The sequence below is a fragment of the Leucopleurus acutus genome, assembly GCF_964270905.1.
Source record: "Leucopleurus acutus genome assembly, chromosome: 17".
NCBI classification, from domain to species: Eukaryota; Metazoa; Chordata; class Mammalia; order Artiodactyla; family Delphinidae; genus Leucopleurus; species Leucopleurus acutus.
The window spans coordinates 51766426-51783301 of record NC_139159.1 but is presented as its reverse complement, the minus strand read 5'-3'; the positions used below and the strand labels follow the sequence as shown (position 1 = coordinate 51783301).

The following is a 16876-nucleotide window of genomic DNA, read 5'->3' as shown; positions in this document are numbered from 1 at the left end:
ACCATATGCTAACATATATATGGAATCTAAAAAAAGAAGTGGTTCTGGAGAAGCTAGGGGCAGGACAGGAATAAAGATGCAGACATAGAGAATGGACTTGAGGACACGGGGAGGGGGAAGGGTAAGCTGGGAAGAAATGAGAGACTGGCATGGACATATATACACTACCAAATGTAAAATAGCTAGCTAGTGGGAAGCAGCCGCATAGCACAGGGAGATCAGCTCGGTGCTTTGTGACCACCTAGAGGGGTGGGATAGGACGGTAGGAGGGAGATGCAAGAGGGAGGAGATATGGAGATATATGTATATGTATAGCTGATACACTGTTATACAGCAGAAACTAACACAACAATGTAAAGCAATTATACTGCAGTAAAGATGTTAAAAAAAAAAAAAGTGGATGAGGAGACCAAAGAGCAACTTAGTGACCCTCAGTGAAAAGCTGGGGCTAGATCTGAAGGAGGACGACGTCATTGAACTCCTTGCTGTGCAACACGAGGAGCTTACTAATGAAGCCCTGATGCAACGGAGCCCCAGAAAAAGGACGAAGAGAGACAAGAGGAAGAAGTAACTGAAGAACTGAAGAGTTTCACAACGCAGGAAATGGCAAGAGAATTATCTTTATTTGAGGAGGCACTGTCCGTTTTTGAGGCACAGGACCTGAATGTAGAACAGTACACGAAGGTTGCAGCAGGCATTCAGAATGCAATCCAGTGCTACCGTGTCATCTATGACAAGGAAAAAAGAGTTACTACCCAGACATCACTGGATCGTTTTTTCAAGAGGGTAGATAGAATTGAATCCAGCAAGGAACCAGAACCTGTGCCATCAGCGTCAGGCGTGAGTGAAATTGCAGCTTGCCTGCCGTCTCCTATTGCTGAGGATCCTTCAGCTCTACCATCTCCCACCTCCTCTCCCTCCTCCAGTCAGTAACTCTTCTTGCCTGTTCACTCGATGCCAGCCCCTGTATGCCAGCTGTGGTACTGTACTACTGTACTTTCCAAGGCACTGTACTATAAGATTAAAAATGTTTTCTTTATTTTTTGTGTTTGTTTTTTATGTATCATTTGTGTGAAAAGTATTATAAACCTATTACAGTACAGTACTGTATAGCCAATTGTGTTAGTTAGGTACCTAGGCTAACTTTGTTGGACTTAGGAATAAATTGGACTTACGAATGTGCTCTTGGAATGGAACTCGTTCGTATGTAGGGGACTTGTATAACGTATTTATTATTGTACATTAATAAATAGAAACATACATACAAACACATGGAATTGAATCTGCAGTTTTATTATTGAGAAGTCACTCATCATCATTAATTTTCAGTGAATTTAAGGAGTAAGGTTCAGGCGTGAAATAACTGCTTAATACCACTTGGCATTTACTCATGATCATCATAGGAGCAAAACAATTAGATACACCATTTTCTCTATATTAACACCTCAACAGCCTGTGGTGAGGTCTGAGAGCCTGCTGTCTATCTGGAAATATGCATTTGATCAGTTTTGTCTTGGTAAAGCAGATTGTTTCCCTCCCGAGAGGAAACATTTTCTACAGATACCTGTGCAGTATTTACATGACTTATCGTAATCAGAAATGCCCTTTACAATATGGTTGGTTCTTCCTGGCTCTGTTCTGGGAAGTAACATTCCTCAGGTAGGAACTTCTTCTGCATTTTCCCAGAGTCCCTTCCTGGTCTGGGCATATGTTCAGGTGAAAAGAACAATGGTTTAGTTTCTGTTAGTCTCCTACAGTTATTCAGCTCTTCAAATGCAGAACTCTCCTGTCATTTTCCCAGCCACCTATACCTACTAATCAGTGCTTTCCAACTTGTGAGATGGGTCTTCTTGGTGTATCCCAAAGTTTTCATTTATCTGATCAAATGACATGGATTTTCTCATTTTCCTTAGTTGAGTTTTTACTGTGAATGTTGTAAAAAGATGATACCTATGGAAGAGAGGAGGAAAAATGGCTGTCGTATATACACATGTATGTGCATGCTGGTGGCTATGAAAATGACTCAGTGCAAAATCACGAATGCTGTCAGTCTGGCTTGCCTAAAATGTCTTACCCCTTTCTGGCATTTTCTGGGAACTAGATCCCTTGTTCCCCTTAGCTATTTGGTCTTACCTCATGGTTCCTGGCTCTGGGATAGCCCTCTTCGAATGACAGAGCTACACACTTTTATAGATATTCTTTTGTGTTTGTTTAGGAATTTTACTAACTGGAGCAGAATAGTAAGGAGATATTTGTACTAGGGAATTCCTTTCCTCAAATATGAAAATCTGTTTGCATATGGTTGACTCTAAATGTGGATGTATGTTGTCTGAGAACAAAGATGTGGTCCAGGGTTTGAATGAGCAGAAAGCCAAAGCTTCCATCCTCTCTGTTTTCTCTTGTATCCCAACAAGTTCATCGATTAAATTCAATCTGACCAAAACTTTTACTGAGCATATAGTTCTGTCTCCAAGGAACTCAGTGTCAAAGGACCGGAAAAGACTAGGAAGCACTAGTACGAGCTCCCCAGCAGGCCTACAGAGACCTGCCCTAAGCGCAAAGAGTAGACAGAAACTCCAGGCCATTTCCAGATTAGGTATTCAGGAGGAAAGGCAGGCAATTCTCTTCTTAACCTCCAAAGAACTGTGGGTACATCAAGCACACAGGTTAGACAGAAACATTCAGTTGAAAATTGCTCCTGGATGACACCACAGTTAATAACAGAAGAAAGAGCACAGGTATGCATACCTGCCACCCAAGGAATTTGCAGACCCTTATGGAAGTTTCATGGAGAGCGAGACTCTTTGGAATGTGTATGTGAAAGCTCAGAATTTAAATACGCTACATAGAGAAATGTACAGTGTTAAAAATGATTCTTCTCTTGGGGCTTCCCTGGTGGCGCAGTGGTTAAGAATCTGCCTGCCAATGCAGGGGACACGGGTTCGAGCCCTGGTCTGGGAAGATCCCACATGCCGCGGAGCAACTGGACCTGTGAGCCACAATTATTGAGCCTGCGCGTCTGGAGCCTGTGCTCCGCAACAAGAGAGGCCGCGATAGTGAGAGGCCCGCGCACCGCGATGAAGAGTGGCCCCCGCTTGCCACAACTAGAGAAAGCCCTCACACAGAAACGAAGACCCAACACAGCCATAAATAAATAAATTTAAAAATTCACGACATATGTCAATATTTAAAAAAATATATATTCTTCTCTGTGAAAAATATACTTCATAAGTAAAAGGCTGCAGTATAGCAAAGACCGAAACAGAAGCCTGAATAATACTGAAGGGCAGTATCTATTCTTATTTTTTTTTTGTAGCCTTATTTCTTAACCTTTATTCAGTGTCTATTCTTGAAATAATTCTGCAAAGTACAGGCATCAGAAGAAGATAGAAATTGTGCTAGGTGGAGTAGAAACAAAACAACAGTAATATAGGAAAGCAAACTTACTACCACTCTACATTTTAAAAAAGAAGGATAAAGAATTCAAGCCATGAACATTGGAGTCGGCTGAGAAGTGTCCGCAGCAAAAGCGAGCTCCGATGAACTGTGTGTGGCAGAAGCTGACTGAGAGATGCTCCCATAGACGTGCCATAATTTGTTGCCCTGTCTCTTGTCCCCCAGAGTTAACCTAAAGCCTGCCTTCCCATCCATATCAGTCAAGGTCCGATCAAGAGACGGAACGACTCAAGTCATTTTGATCAGGGCCAGCTCCATGGACAAGTGACCAATGCACCTGCACAGAGCCACCTGCTCAGAAGAGTCCCACACTTGGATTTCAGTGCTCTGTTGTCACTATACTGAACTACTTAATAATTTGACATTTGAATTTGTTTTATAAATGAAGTCCAGTGGGACAACAGAGCAAGTTCCAGGGGCTTAGAGTATCAGCTCCCAGCCCATCCCACCTCCTGTTACCTCCCCAGACTGACCCCCACCCCTCCTCACTCTGAGGCTTCCGACTGGCCTCCCTCTCTCCACCACTGCCCGGTGACTACTCCCACCCTCCGCCCCCAGCCTGGGCCTGGGCACAGGAGCTGAAAGGTCAGGGTTGGACTCATGTATCCCACAGACTCAGGGAACAGGTATGGCGGCCGCCATCCCCTCCCTAGGCTGGCCAGCCCTGTCTGGATGGAGAAAGCCTCTAACACCCCCCACCCCCCATCTAGGTACCGAGTGTGTTCCCAGCACTGAGGTTTAAAGTTCCTCGGAGGCCACTCCTCTGCCAGGGTGCGCCACGTCAGTTCAAGGGCCGGAAGGAGGGGATGCCCAATTGCCGTCAGGCCCAGCACTCTATATAGCGGGGCTGGTCCCGGGCTCCTGTCTGCCTTCACCCTGAGTATCCCCATGCCTGAAAGCCCTCCCTTAGCTGGCTCTCTGCCTGGGAATATCATTTTTCCTTCTCCAGCCTTCCTGAGTATCACATCAGTTCCTTCTGGCCAGCTCAAGGCACCCTCCAGGAATGAGCCACGAAATACAAATTGTGCAGTGTTGGAGATGCCACATTTTAATAAAAGACCTGATTATTATAGTCAAAATGGACATTGTACAATATAAAGATACGTGGTAAAATTCATACTGATGTTTTAAAATTTGAATTGCATTTTTACTTAGAATGACATTAAATAGAATAAAAACAACATGACAAATAGAGAGACCAAAGAAGAAAGAAAAAAAAATTTTATATGTACTTTTAATGGTACTTTTACCCTACTTTTTGAACGAGGGGACCTGGATTTTCTTTTTGCACTAGTCCCCTGATTATGTAACTGGGCTTGACTTGATATGAAGAATTGTTACCACGGTACCAGACAACTGAAGAGGCAAAAAAGGAAATAAGGAATGGAGGCAGCACAGGGAAGAGGTTGAGATTATCAAAATTGAGAAGCTTGGAGAAGCCACACAGAACAAAAGCTCAGACCTCAGAAAAGTCAGCACTGCTCAACTAGTGCGGGACCTCACGGCTGTTCAACACAGCTTTCTGTAGTGGTGGAATGTTCTGTGCTCTCCATGTGAGAGAACTGAACCTTGAAATGTGCCTGAGAAACTGAATTTTAATTGTGTCTAATTTTAAGTTTAAATTCCACAGGCAGCTAGTGGCTACCATATTGGTTAACACAGTGCTAGAGCCTCTGAGTTCAGAGAAGAAATCCTGTGCCTCTGAGATGCAGACCATGGAGGAAGATGCATTGGCCAACTAGTGCTGGTGGCCCTAGAGGGTGTGATTTTGTGAGTGTTGAGAAAACTGGATAGTAAATCAACAGCTGCTACTGGAGTGAACAGCAGCTGCTGGGGTGAAGCTGCATTGCTGTGGTGATGCTGACAAGAACAGGGAGTAACAGAAATGAACAAATCTCACCTTCCTCTTGGAGTTTTCCAGTCTCCCTTTAGCGCCCCCTATTGGGAAGTGTCTGAGAGGGCAACTGGAAAAGCAGAAAGGAAGTGTGCAGAAATGAAGTGTGAATAAGATGACAAAGCAGAAAGTGGAAGGGTGGGATGCTAACACACTAGCTCAGCATCTTCCATGGATTATGACTTCTGGAACTTCTTTGATAGGACTGTCTTCCCTCTTCATGAACTCCTTCATGAACGCCTGTACCAACCTCCTCCTCAAGTCTGCATCTCCTCTCAGACTGCACTTATTTTCAATTGTACCTTAGTGGGCGCTGACCTTGCTCAACTTTTAGATGCGTCTCTGCTCAGTCCCCAGGATGAGACAAGGTGCGACAAATAAAGAAGACAAAACAGAAACAAAACAAAAGAAAAATGACTAAAACATGAATGAAGATCTTAGATGTGAAGGGGGAAAAGCAATGATAGTATGAGGGAGTTTAGCCTACAACTACATAAACCTACTTTTCCATTTCTAACAGTTTTTTCCTGAATAACTCAATCTTGATTCCATACCCATAAATACAGTTTCTTGTAATTTGTAATACTGTAATTGCAGTTTACAACTTGAATATGGTCATTGCTAAAATCTGCAAAGCAAACCAGAAGTTTCTTAGAAAATTCTTAAGTAATTAAAGAGTTAGCCCCAGAAACTAGGCCCATATGGTATTGATAAACTCTATTTCCTACACTTGTGGAACTTGCAATATAGAAAGAAATTTAGGAATAAAAACGAAAAAGGATTTTAATTAGTAGAGACTGGACACTCTAAAAGAGGCCAGAACAATATTTTAATTTGTCTGCCATCTTGCAGATTCAAAACTAGTCACTTGAAACAAAAAAATGCATGAGGAGGTTATGTACCTGAACTGAGATATGCCACAGTTCATCTCAATTTGTCCCTAAAGAACAATTAATTTCAATTTCCTGCAACTGACATCTTAACTTCGAAAATGTTTTACTTCAACAACACCTGCTTATTAAAACCCTGTGAGATGACACTCAGGTTTATTCTACTCCATGGTGTCAGTTCTTCTCTGAAATATATATCACTTCCTATCTTTAAAAGTCGACTGTATGCTCAGTCACATTACCCTCCTTTTCCAAAATGTATCACAGCCCATGCTGCATCTCAACTGGTTAAATTAAACTGTTTCCTGTGTCAGACAGGAGAAGATAAGACAGGGCTCACTGGGGAAAAAACTACCGTTCTGAACCACACATGCAACTTCTACTGCTGTTTGTGGAGGCTGCACAAACACGGGAGATGAATCTGAGCCATTTCATGAGAAATTAGCTTTATTCTAATCCAGACATTGTACCAAGGGTCAGATATAACAATCAATTTTTCAGTGTATTTTTTCATACAAGAATTTCCCCAAATAATATTTGATTACACCTTATTATTATTTCCAAAGATCTTACATAAATTAAAATCTAGGGTTATAAGTGAGATATCAATTAACATAAGAATCAATTTAATGGTAATTTAAATAGCTGTTACAATTTTTGCGTAATGAAGTGGCCTCTGGGCTTGAAGTCCTAATCATGTCTAATTAATTTAAAGGATGTTACTTTTTATTAGCATTGAAATTTCTGACAGGTGATAAAACATTTAGGGTTGCCGTCACAAACTCTTTACATCAGCTGTACTGTAAGTTGGCAAGCTATATAGATCATCCCTCTGAAAATGACTATTTAGGGGGAAAAAAACACACGCCACTACATTTGTAAAGTTATAACATGGAACTGCTATTTTAGCCATGTAAAGGAAAGCAATCCTATTCACTGAATAATAAAAGAGTTGACATTTTGTTTCCATGATCTCAATAGTTATAATCAACCTTCGTGGGGAATAATCAACTTCAGTTTTAGAAAATATCTTCATAACCTTCCTATAGGTTTATATAGTACCTGTATTGCCAAAAACATTAATATACTTTCCATTGTCAGTATTAAAAAAAATAATCTCTTGATTTTTTGAGGCTCAGGGAGCAAAGAAATCGAACTGCAAGCATATTAGCTAAAGGGAGTGTCATTTCTTTACAATAGAACATGAAAACATCCACCATTAAAGTATACTCAATAGTGTAAATTAATGTGAAGAAAATTATTTTTCAGAAACTATAGCTTCTATGGTCAAAGAAAAATCAAACCCAAGGCACAGAAAGCAAATAGATAAGTATAAAGCAGACACAGAGTAACATCATTCCAGTAAAGATGGAAAGTGGAAGACTCCAGCCAGCATAACCCCAAGATCTGTACTACTGGGCTGTTCTTTTAAAGGGGAAAGAAAAGAATTATTTTAGAAATCCCCAAGAAAGATTTTACGTAAGATAAGTACAGTCAAAAAACAGAGTGAGGGACTTCTCTGGGGGTCCAGTGGTTCAGACCTCATGCTTCCACTGCAGGGGGCACGGGTTCCATCCCTGGTCAGGGAGCTAAGATCCCACATGCCATGGGGCTCAGCCAACAAACCAAACAAACAGAAAAACACATTAAGCGCTAGAAAACTAAACTAAACTAAAGAATAAAATTAAGTGGAAACCATAAACAAGACCAAAAGACAACCCTCAGAATGGGAGAAAATATTTGCAAATGAAGCAACCGACAAAGGATTAATCTCCAAAATTAACAAGCAGCTCATGCAGCTCAATAACAAAAAAACAAACAACCCAATCCAAAAATGGGCAGAAGACCTAAATAGACATTTATCCAGTGAAGAGATACAGACTGCCAACAAACACATGAAAGAATGCTCAACATCATTAATCATTAGAGAAATGCAAATCAAAACTACAATGAGATATCATCTCACACCAGTCAGAATGGCCATCATCAAAAAATCTAGAAACAATAAATGCTGGAGAGGGTGTGGAGAAAAGGGAACACTCTTGCACTGCTGGTGGGAATGTGAATTGGTTCAGCCACTATGGAGAACAGTATGGAGGTTCCTTAAAAAACTACAAATAGAACTATCATATGACCCAGCAATCCCACTACTGGGCATATACCCTGAGAAAACCAAAATTCAAAAAGAGTCATGTACCAAAATGTTCATTGCAGCTCTATTTACAATAGCCCGGAGATGGAAACAACCTAAGTGCCCATCATCGGATGAATGGATAAAGAAGATGTGGCACATATATACAATGGAATATTACTCAGCCATAAAAAGAAACGAAATTGAGCTATTTGTAATGAGGTGGATAAACCTAGAGTCTGTCACACAGAGTGAAGTAAGTCAGAAAGAGAAAGACAAATACCGTACGCTAACACATATATATGGAATTTAAGAAAAAAAAAATGTCATGAAGAACCTAGGGGTAAGGCAGGAATAAAGATGCAGACCTCCTAGAGAACGGACTTGAGGTTATGGGGAGGGGGAAGGGTGAGCTGTGACAGGGCGAGAGAGAGTCATGGGCATATACACACTAACAAACGTAGTAAGGTAGATAGCTAGTGGGAAGCAGCCGCATGGTACAGGGATATTGGCTCGGTGCTTTGTGACAGCCTGGAGGGGTGGGATAGGGAGGGTGGGAGGGAGGGAGACGCAAGAGGGAAAACATATGGGAACATATGTTTATGTATGACTGATTCACTTTGTTATGAAGCAGAAACTAACACACCATTGTAAAGCAATTATACCCCAATAAAGATGTTAAAAAAAAAGTGAATAGCTAACAACAAAAAAAAAGAATAAAATTAAGTGATTTAAAAAAAAAACAGTGAACAGTGAGTAGCTATAATCTGAAGGTCTGCCTGCTGGGCAGCACTTGTCTGGATGAGGGTAAAGGCTTGAGGAGGAGACATGAAGAAAGCTGTGCATAAAGGCAGCATGGCAAAGTCGTTGGGAACATGGACTTGGGCTCTGACTATGGGACCTTGGCAGGTTATTCAAACTCTTTGTGTCCCAGCTTCTCTCTCTGTAAGAGGTGACTAATGATAGCACCTACTCAGGTGGTTGGTAGAAGAATTAAAAAAGTTCAATGTTTATAGTACTTTGGAAGAGTGTCAAGTACACAGTAAGTGCTTCGTACATGTATGCTATAATCATATATCTTAGGTTAATCCTTTTACTGTAGCCCAAGAACTTCTGGAGCTCTCAGCTTGAAACCTGTAGTAAGAATACGCTCTACAACTATAGAGACAACGCTTTTTTAACACTGGGGTCAAATGTGATCTGTCTAGATTCAGGCTAAGTCTGCTTTGATAACAGAAAGAGAACAGAAGTCTCTTATGGTAACACAGCAAAAATCCTGGACTGCAAGTCACAAGGCCACTGATCTCCCACTTACTATTATTGTAAGCTTTAAGAGATACTAAAAAAACCAGGGCTTTGGAGTGAATCAAAGTAGTTTTGAATCCCATTTTCACCACTTCTGGCTATTTGACCTTAGACAAGGTAGCTACCTTTCTGATGTTCAGTTTTCTCATCCATAAAACAGGGATGATAATTCCTAATTCATATAGCTTTTGTGAATAATTCTCAACACAACATTCCAGGTAGCCACTACAATTCAACTGTATTTGTCAAGCTAAGCAACTCCCCTACCAGGCCATGACTAAAACAGAGGGGACCAAAGTGAGACTCAAAGTCGACAGTGAGGGTAAGACTAAAACCACATCGCTGGGAACCATCCTATCTCTCCTTCCCTCTGGCTTTATCCGCATCCCTGTGACCTGAACATCACCAGGGTTGCAGGATTGGGCAGTGCACCACGTGACTGCTCAGCAGAAGGTGAAAGTAGGTACTAGAATCAGGGCCAGGCTCATGACACAAGGTTACCAGGGCTCTTGTGGAGGAAGAGCTCCCTCTTTCTAACCCACCAGAAATGCTCATCGACTATCAGTGGTGCTGCCAGCCCAGCATTAATTCAGGGCTACAGTGTTTCCCAAGTAGATACTGCAATAGTCTCCTAAACCAGTGGATTTCAAAAGTTACTGCCTATAAATATTGGGAATTTAAAACAATTCCAATGCCCAGGCCACACTCTAGGCGGATTAACTCCAAAGCTTGGGATGGGACCCAAGCATGAGTATTCTTTTTAAAGCTTTCCAGATGATTCTTATGTGCAGACAAGTTTGAGAACCAGTGTTCTAAATATTTCCTTGCCTCTAATTTAGTATCCCTGTAGCCCATTCTCATCATTATCCAAGAATAATGAAACTCACCTGCAAAATATTCTTTCAAAATCTTCCCATTGCCTTCTGCAGTGTTCTCAAAGTGTGGACTGGAGACCAAAAGAATAACTTAAGATGCTTATTAAAATACAGACTGCAGCTCTCTCATTTCAGAGTGCGGGGTGAAGGCAATAATACACATTTTCAATAGTCATAACAAATACCGTTCATGAATCTTAAATTTGAGAACCACTGACCTCCAGGACAAAGATGAAGTCCTTTAGCGTGGCAGAAAGGCATTCCATATTATGGTCCTTGCCTAGCTTTCCAGATCCTACTTTGCTGCATCTTCACTTTGCTCTCTTCCCAACACCCCATGCTCCAAAAGTTCCAAATTTACCTCTCTATATGTTGGCCCCTCCACCGAGAATCGCCTCAGGTAAATCACTTAACCTCTCTGAGCCTGTTTCCTCATCTGTAAAATGGGGATTACAGTATGCATCCTTGGGTCTGTTTGAAGATTAAGTGAAATAATATACTTGAAAATGTCTAGCTCTGGGCCTGGTCCAAAGTTAATGCTTAACATTCATTCATTCACTAATTCTAGGACTTGTAAATTCAGAGTGTCTGGGCAGAATTGTGCTTAAATAATGCTGACGAAGTATTGACTGCAGAGCCACTGCCTGAACACAGAAATGACAGTCCTACTACACTAGAGTAAGCATATTTGCAAGATGAAAAAATGGGGGGAGAAATTGCCATACTCTTAGGATTTCACAGGCCACACATCAAATGTACTAAAAAATAAAATAATCCCTCAAAAAATGGGATGCTTGATCTCCTTAGCTCCAAGGCAGCTTATTCGAGAGTGAAGTTTTAAGAACTGAATAAATAAATGCCCATATTAAACACTAGGTTAAATTCAGTCCCCGGCCTAAAGGTTGCAAGTTCCTTGCAATCTAAAGGAAGCAGCATACAAAGATGGACACATGCACAAGGAGGAATTTATGAAGTTATTTTTAAAGCTGTGTTATTTTTCTCATTAAATCCAATATTTTTACCTGGTAAATGGAAGGAGAAAAAAAATGGCAAAAGGAAATTTCCTCCTGGTCCCTACTGATGCCAAATATTTATTTAGTTTTCATCTGACAATTATTAATGTTAATGTAATTACATCTATTGTTTTATATGCACCTAATAAATACCTAGTTTCTTACTACTAATTAATGATGCTAATGCTGATATGATGGCTGACAGTTTTGAGCATTTACTAGTGCTGGGCATTTAGCAAATGCTTTAAATATGCCATATAATCTACAGAACATCAGTCAGAGATAAATAGATCTTTTTTCCATTTTTTTTCAGATGAGAAAAGGGAAATGAATATAAGCTATTGGACTTGTCATAGGTTCTTATGTTATCCCAGAAGATCAGAGATCTGAGGTAATGTCTCTTTAGCCTCAAGCCCTAAGATTTTAACCCCAACAAAATCAGTGTCACCTCTAGCAATACTGGTTTAATTATCTCCTCAACAGCAAAACAAGTTTAAGAAGAGGCAACCACTAATCAACATGAGTAAACTTCTTTCTTAACAAGTGGTGACCCAACATAGATCTGCCCACTAACTTGTTGGGTGTAGTAACTATGGCTCTGACGTTGGAAGAATCCTGAAAGTCTTCCAAAAGCTCATCACATAGTCTGGAAGAAATGAAGTGCCCATTACTCCTTTGGGTGTATTCTTATGTTTCGTTGAGATGTTGGTTTACAGCTGCTCAAGAAGAAGTGTATTTTGCAGCTGGTGGCAACTTAGTTTTGCCCCTTAAAAACTGATGAATAATTATATGTAAAATTTAAAAATTCTGCAGTCCCCTTTACAGCAAGAATATGGAATCTTGCTTGCTTTGCCTTGTGTTTTATACCACACTTCTCTAAGAAGCCCATTGCCATAAAAATAGTCATAGAGCTGGGAGATTTTTTTCAAATAAATTACCTTCAAATTTCATTAAGGATCTGTGACCTTTCACAGATTCAACTTGTTCCAATTAACCATAATAACATTAATTATTACATTTAGTATTGATATTATTTTATGTTCAAATTTTTCACAATTTGACTAGTAGGAATCCATTTAAGTTAGCAACTTCGTCTTTTCAGTACTGCCCTGATATTTGAAAACTATCCTTGCATTTAATTCCTTTATGAAACCCCACTTAAATGATGTTACAGATATCAAAAGGGCAAAAAGTCCACAAGAGAAAAGAATGGGAGAAATGATGATGTTGACAAAGTGTTTGAACTGGGAAGCAGCGGGGTAGAGTAATGCGGAGCCAAAAATAAGCCAGTTTATGCCTCCGAGCCCTGAAAAACAGGACTTAGAGACGCATTATATTTTCAAGATGTCAGTGGGACTAACAGGCGGATTGATTGAAATTTTGCATTTGAAGACATTAGAGTCCTAGATACCCTCATCAACGCACAGAGCAGCACTGCCATCCACCTAGTCTTAGACAACTGGCTGAAGATGTTTACTCTCTTAAACAAGAGGGAACATGAGCACAAACATTAGAGCTAAGGGAACTGTCTTGGAAGCAAAAGGCTCAGTGAATGTTTATATCTTGATATGTGAGAACACTAGCCTCTTCTCCCTTTGCCCCTGGGAGAGAAACTTTCAATCCTCACGCAGAGAATTAGGAGACTCCTCTCTGAGGAAACCAGTCTGCCTAAGAGAAAAACTTACAATACCGGTCCCATAACTTTATAATCAACTCACTGCCCAATATCTTCATATCTGGTTAGTGCCTTTTTGTGTTTCGTACTTTAACATGCGCAAATATTGACAGATCACCAGACTTTGGAGAAAGAGACAGAAACAAATAAATAAGGCAACGAAAGAAAAGTGGAGGATTCAGAGACAAAGGAAGCAGAAGAAAGCATCCAAAAAATAATTTAATAGTCTCAAAGATAAGGGAAGGTACTGCATTCCTGAAACAAGAATAGGAAGTCTTATAAAAGAAACACTCCGTTAATAGAAGAGTTGAAAGATAAAGTTGGAAAAATCTCCTAGAAAATAGAACAAAAACCCAAAGAGACTTTAAAAAATAAGGAAGAAAAGATTTTTAAAAGAGTATCTGAATTAATGAAAGTTCAGAAAAAGCAGAAAAACAGGAGGGAGAAAATTATCAAAGAATAAAGAAAAGGATTTCCTAGGACTGCAGACTTCGAGCCACATTTTCATGAGATTTCAAGGCACTAAGGATAAAGAGAACTTATAAGCTTCTAGTAAGAAAAAACTTAAAAACAGTTTCTAATGTAAAAAAACCATAGAAAAAGTATTAATTAAAATAACATCAGACATTTAATAGCAGCACTGGCAAGCAGAAGACAATGCAAAAATTCTTCCACAGTTCTGAGGGAGTGTTTTTATATTCCAGAATTCTCTTTCCATCCAGATTTCCGATCAAGTATGAGGGTAGAAATAAAAAATTTTACAGGTGGTAGAGATCTGAGATATGTACTGCCTGCCACAGGCATCCTTTTTTGGGAAACTATTGGAGGATGTGCTCCACAAAAGCAAGGGGGAAATGGAACAGAGTTACACAAGAGAATAAAGGCACACATAGCATACTACATAGCTTGGCTGTCATATATACATTATGTTATGTTATTACATATACATGATTGAGATATGTATTCTATATATAATAACACTGAATATTGTGTTAACTGAAAATTTTATATATCTATCACAAGAAAGGGGTAGGGAAAGTGTGAATGGAGTAGAGAAAAGAGAGTTAAATCCTCAGCTCCTCTAGCAGGAAGTCTAAACTAACACTAAAGAAATCAAGAAATAGTCATGTTAGCATATTATTCAGAAATATGAAGGAAATTCTAAAAGGAAGGATGGAGAAAACCAAAATTGGTGACATCTTGGCATAAGAATCAGAGTTAGGAGTGGTATTGCTATTTTTCATTAAAAGTTCGGCAGAAAAATTTACAACTTATTACCAATTTAAAAAATTGTTTTAACAGTGAAAGGATAGAAAAAAGAACATCCTTAATCTCATGAAGGGCTTTTACTAAAGATATGTTAAACATTTTGCTATATTCTCATTAAAGTTAAAGAAACTATGTTAGCTCTCTCTTTCCCTTTCCTTTACATTATACTGGAGTTTACATTCAATCATTAAATAAGAAAAAGAAAAGAAATAATTGGCATAGAGTTTGATAAGGCAGTGATAACCTCGCATCATTTATAAATCATGCTATACTTATGTGCAGAAATGCAATAGAAACTCTAGGTAAATAATTGAAATAAATAATGGAGTGCATCTGTATTTCAGGATAAAATATCAGTATACTGAGGACTTTTCTGTCTCAGGACCTTAATATTTTCTATTCCCTTAGCCAGGATGAGTCTTCCTCCAAGATATTGGAACAACTTTCTTCCTCACCATATTCATGTTCTTTCCCCTTGTACCATTATTTTTATTCATAGCATTTATGAATAACCACCAATATAAGACATCTTTCCCCATTGGACTATAAGCTCATATATATGAGAAACTCTCAAATATTTGTTTAAAATGTATAAGGATATTATTGTGGCATTATGTTAAATAGTATAAACTTGGAAATAGCTTAGTTGTCCATTCATGGGTTAACTAATTATTAAATCTTATAATACTAATGTATTAGATTATTATTCAATGATTAGGTAACATTACTCAACAGAGATCTCAAACCCATAATACTGAGTAGCAAATAGCATAGCATTATGTATGGTATGATACAAATGATGTAAATTTAAAAATATGTACACAGTCAGCCCAACAGAGTGTATTCGTGGTAAAGGCTAACATCATGGACTGTATACATACTGTCCTCTGGTGAGGGGGAGGGAGGGGGCCTTAAAAAGAGAGTATGAAGGACTTCAACATTGTCTCTGATGTTTTAGTTCCTAAAGATGTTCTGAATCAAATATGAGTAAATGCCAATGTTTATTCACTTCGGATGGCATGTGCACAGGTGTTATATAGTATCCTTTATACCTTTTTGTTTGGCTTGGTTTTGGTTTGATTTACAGGGTTTTTTGGTTTGTCTGTTTTTTGCCTTCAAAATTTAGAGGAAAAAGCAGAATAACAAAGACAGAACCCTATTCTGAAGAACAAGAGTAGAAAAAATGGTACACAGGGTGAAGAAGATGGACATTAAAAAGGAGAACTGGTTAAAACCAACAGAGACCTGGAGTAAGATACAAAAGTTCAAGAACCATTTCGAGACAATTTCTGCTACAATTACAACTCCCTTGTAATAAGCAGAATCTTATCACTTTATCTCAATCCATCAAAACATGGCAGAATGGAATGCTCTGGACCCTTAGTTTTTAGGAATTGACCTTGAGATTCTGAACAGAGGGCACACTACAAAAAGTAAAATGCAATTATGAACTGTGTCATGGTTAAAACCATGGGCTTTATAGGCCCAAAGCCCACAGAATGAATCTAAGCTAGGCCCCTTCATGACTGAGCAATTTTGAGATGGCTTTTGCCCTCTCTAAACCTCCGTTTCATCATGTAATAATAATGTTAGTCTTGGAGCTCATCATCATCCTCTTCTTTCATTATAAGGGGATAATACTGTTTTCCACTCTATAGCATTGTTGTGAAAATTAAATTTGATCATGCTTCTAAAGCATGTGCACAGTGCCTTGCTCTGTGGTAGTAGCTCAATAAGAGCAACTACTGTTATTACTTCACTGCATTTAGTGAAACCATGGTCCTTTCTTCTTTCACTATAGCGTGTTCAGTTTTCATGTAATCTGAGGACATGGCATTAAGCAGGCAATGTTATTGGAAATACATTTTGGTCATTTAAATATACCATTAATTTGTATATGCTCATTTGCACACGTGTGTAAGTAGTGGATAGGAATGGCTGCCCAGAATTCCCGTTCCTACGAATATCTCTTCATAATCACAAATGTGCGATCAATCCACAAGATTACAGAAGGAGCTGCCGTGTTGGAACGAGATGGCCCACCCCATGGCCCACCCAGCAAGCTCCACCCCCTGGCCCCAGCTGACTGGCTGATCAAAGCAGAATAAGGCAGAATGTGGAGAGGAGAGACAAACGAAGCAGAAATTCAGAGAACAGAGAAAGAACCCAAATCAGATTGGCTTTAAGTTCCTGGTCAATTCATGTTAGGTTCAGTTGCAGTCTGATGTTTGAGTTCTATGTGAAACCCCAAATTCCTTACATTAATTCACGTTTTTACTTATTCAGCTTGAGTTGAATTTCTGTTACTTATCACCCAAAACGTTCTGGTTGATATAATGTGAATACAACACAAACAAATATAGTTACT

At 39.4% G+C, this 16876-nt stretch overlaps 1 pseudogene across 1 annotated transcript in view; it reads left to right on the top strand.

Annotated features, from left to right (window-relative positions):
• The window catches only part of LOC309974007 (integrator complex subunit 10-like), a 32246-nt pseudogene extending 27048 nt beyond the window's left edge, over positions 1–5198 (top strand). Inside the window, exon 3 of the transcript in view lies at positions 5087–5198. The product of the transcript in view is annotated as an integrator complex subunit 10-like (transcript). The remainder of the gene's footprint in view (positions 1–5086) is intronic.
• Positions 5199–16876: the final 11678 nt, after the last annotated feature.